General features: G+C 37.1%; 1 protein-coding gene across 4 annotated transcripts in view; it reads right to left on the bottom strand.

Annotated features, from left to right (window-relative positions):
* Positions 1-4,726, bottom strand: part of LOC110459442 (SAM and SH3 domain-containing protein 1-like) — a 115,868-nt gene that overhangs the window by 78,243 nt on the left and 32,899 nt on the right. The gene's annotated exons all lie outside the window — the stretch shown is intronic.

The raw sequence follows: 4,726 nt of genomic DNA, 5'->3' as shown, positions 1-4,726 counted from the left end.
ACACATAATACCTCATATAAATCACACTCTGAACTACCGTACACATAATACCTCATATAAATCACACTCTGAACTACCGTACACATAATACCTCATATAAATCACACTCTGAACTACCGTACACATAATACCTCATATAAATCACACTCTGAACTACCGTACACATAATACCTCATATAAATCACACTCTGAACTACCGTACACATAATACCTCATATAAATCACACTCTGAACTACCGTACACATAATACCTCATATAAATCACACTCTGAACTACCGTACACATAATACCTCATATAAATCACACTCTGAACTACCGTACACATAATACCTCATATAAATCACACTCTGAACTACCGTACACATAATACCTCATATAAATCACACTCTGAACTACCGTACACATAATACCTCATATAAATCACACTCTGAACTACCGTACACATAATACCTCATATAAATCACACTCTGAACTACCGTACACATAATACCTCATATAAATCACACTCTGAACTACCGTACACATAATACCTCATATAAATCACACTCTGAACTACCGTACACATAATACCTCATATAAATCACACTCTGAACTACCGTACACATAATACCTCATATAAATCACACTCTGAACTACTGTACACATAATACCTCATATAAATCACACCCTGAACTACCAAACACATAATACCTCATATAAATCACACTCTGAACTACCGTACACATAATACCTCATATAAATCACAGTCTGAACTGCCGTACACATTATACCTCACATAAATCACAGTCTCACAAACTTACTTATTCATGTCTAAATGCAACCCTTCTTTTTGGATTTTTTTCCCGTTAAAAGTTCCTTACACAAATCATTTGTTGGTAGCAGACAAGGCCAACACATTCCAGGAGTAAACTTAGTACCTGATATACGAGGGACACCAGACGTGTACAAATATAGGTCAAGTCAACCCGTGAATTCTAGCTCATTGTTAATTAATAGGTTGTATTTGCAATTTAAATTCACATATGCTTTCTTCAAATTCATTAAAACATGACCCTAATCAGTAGGATAAGGTAGATCAGTGTCATTTTTTATTGCCATCATATGATGCTGTAATGTTGTACAATAGTTTCATATCCCAGGTCAATTATATGCTTAGTTTTACTGTTATTACAGAAAACAATATGATATTTTAAATACTTGTACGGGAAATGGACCACTGGGAGGGGTGTATGTAGATGGGAGGGGGTTATACTCCCAGATCATGGACCACAGGGAGAGGTGTATGTAGATTGGAGGGGGTTACACTCCTGGATCATGGACCACAGGGAGAGGTGTATGTAGATGGGAGGGGGTTACACTCTCAGATCATACTTCAGAAAAGCACTGGATTGTAACACTTGGGTGACTCATGAACATGGTACAACTTCCACGCTCTATCACTTATTTTTCCTTCAATTCATCACTTTGATGGTTTTTCCAGTTACACATATATCATACTTTTCTTAGAATAGACTATCATACTTTTACTTAAAACAGAGATTGTCCCATCTTTACTCAGAATGAGATTGTCATACTCTAACTTATAATAGAGTTTGTCACACCTTTACTTACAAAATATTGTCATATTTTTACTTAGAATAGATTGTCACATTTTTACTTAGTATAAATTGTCACATTTTTACTTAGTATAGATTGTCACACCTTTACTAAGAATGGTTGTCACACCTTTACTTAGTATAGATTGTCAAACCTTTAATTAAAGTAGATTGTCACACCTTTACTTAGTATAGCTTGTCATACCTTTACTTAGTATAGATTGTCACACCTTTACTTAGTATAGATTGTCACACCTTTAATTAAAGTAGATTGTCACACCTTTACTTAGTATAGATTGCCACACCTTTACTTAGTATAGATTGTCACACCTTTACTTAGAATAGATTGTCATACCTTTACTTGGAGTAGATTGTCATACCTTTACTTAGTATAGATTGTCATACCTTTACATAGTATGGATTGTCATATTTTTACTTAGAATAGATTGTCACACCTTTACTTAGTATAGATTGTCATACCTTTACTTAGTATAGACTGTCACACCTTTACTTACAAAATATTGTCACACCTTTACTTACAAAATATTGTCACACCTTTACTTTACAGAGATTATCATACTTCACACTCAGAACAGAGATTATTGTACCTTTGTTGAATTGAAATTTCACACCTTTACACAGAGTTCAGACTGTCACCTGCATAATAACATTGCTGTGTTTTCAACAAATGCTATACAAAACACAGTGTTATGGGGATGACATTCTGTGAATTATTCATTCTGTTTTGCCTTTTATGAACATAGTAGTGAATTATTTATGTTGTCCCCATACCTGGTTGATAGCAACCAATGCACATGAATTATCTACAGTGCATGTGGGTGGTGTATCACAAACATACCTGTAACCTGTATGTATGACCTAACACACAGGTGTGGGATGTGTATCACAAACATACCTGTAACCTGTATGTATGACCTAACACACAGGTGTGGGATGTGTATCACAAACATACCTGTAACCTGTATGTATGACCTAACACACAGGTGTGGGATGTGTATCACAAACATACCTGTAACCTGTATGTATGACCTAACACACAGGTGTGGGATGTGTATCACAAACATACCTGTAACCTGTATGTATGACCTAACACACAGGTGTGGGATGTGTATCACAAACATACCTGTAACCTGTATGTATGACCTAACACACAGGTGTGGGATGTGTATCACAAACATACCTGTAACCTGTATGTATGACCTAACACACAGGTGTGGGATGTGTATCACAAACATACCTGTAACCTGTATGTATGACCTAACACACAGGTGTGGGATGTGTATCACAAACATACCTGTAACCTGTATGTATGACCTAACACACAGGTGTGGGATGTGTATCACAAACATACCTGTAACCTGTATGTATGACCTAACACACAGGTGTGGGATGTGTATCACAAACATACCTGTAACCTGTATGTATGACCTAACACACAGGTGTGGGATGTGTATCACAAACATACCTGTAACCTGTATGTATGACCTAACACACAGGTGTGGGATGTGTATCACAAACATACCTGTAACCTGTATGTATGACCTAACACACAGGTGTGGGATGTGTATCACAAACATACCTGTAACCTGTATGTATGACCTAACACACAGGTGTGGGATGTGTATCACAAACATACCTGTAACCTGTATGTATGACCTAACACACACGTGTGGGATGTGTATCACAAACATACCTGTAACCTGTATGTATGACCTAACACACACGTGTGGGATGTGTATCACAAACATACCTGTAACCTGTATGTATGACCTAACACACACGTGTGGGATGTGTATCACAAACATACCTGTAACCTGTATGTATGACCTAACACACACGTGTGGGATGTGTATCACAAACATACCTGTAACCTGTATGTATGACCTAACACACACGTGTGGGATGTGTATCACAAACATACCTGTAACCTGTATGTATGACCTAACACACACGTGTGGGATGTGTATCACAAACATACCTGTAACCTGTATGTATGACCTAACACACACGTGTGGGATGTGTATCACAAACATACCTGTAACCTGTATGTATGACCTAACACACACGTGTGGGATGTGTATCACAAACATACCTGTAACCTGTATGTATGACCTAACACACACGTGTGGGATGTGTATCACAAACATACCTGTAACCTGTATGTATGACCTAACACACACGTGTGGGATGTGTATCACAAACATACCTGTAACCTGTATGTATGACCTAACACACACGTGTGGGATGTGTATCACAAACATACCTGTAACCTGTATGTATGACCTAACACACACGTGTGGGATGTGTATCACAAACATACCTGTAACCTGTATGTATGACCTAACACACACGTGTGGGATGTGTATCACAAACATACCTGTAACCTGTATGTATGACCTAACACACAGGTGTGGGATGTGTATCACAAACATACCTGTAACAAACATACCTGTAACCTGTATGTATGACCTAACACACATGTTGGATGTGTATCACAAACATACCTGTAACCTGTATGTATGACCTAACACACAAGTGTGTGACCTAACCATCTCCAACCGAACACACAGTATGTGACCTAACCTTCACCATGGGCAGTGACAGATTGGCTCAAACCACACATAATCAACCCACAGAAAACTATGAACAACTGCTGCTTCAAACGCAGAGACGTATTTGGAGAGGGAGCCACAAAGTTGTCAAGATATATGATAACCATCCTACATCAGTAACCTTCTGTATCCAGCAGGTCTAACAGTGCCCCGGGGCAGGTTTCACACCACAGTTATGTCAACTGCACACCTCACAATTAGATATCACGCCATAGTAATCTAATACAGGAGGACAACATAGGTCACAATTAATTCACTAATACTTATAAATTATTATATTGTATATCACAATTAATTCACCAATACTTATAAATTATTATATTGTATATTGTATATCACAATTAATTCACTAATACTTATAAATTATTATATCGTATATTGTATGTCACAATTTATTCACTAATACTTATAAATCATTATATAATGTGCTTGATTGTTAAACAACTTAATTTTCTGTTGAAAGTCAGTGGGACACATGTGTCCTGTTAAAGTATATC

This window comes from Mizuhopecten yessoensis, unplaced genomic scaffold (genome assembly GCF_002113885.1).
Source record: "Mizuhopecten yessoensis strain PY_sf001 unplaced genomic scaffold, ASM211388v2 scaffold10067, whole genome shotgun sequence".
Taxonomy (NCBI): Eukaryota; Metazoa; Mollusca; class Bivalvia; order Pectinida; family Pectinidae; genus Mizuhopecten; species Mizuhopecten yessoensis.
Note: the sequence above shows the minus strand (reverse complement) of the source record. Positions and strands in the feature narration are given on the sequence as shown.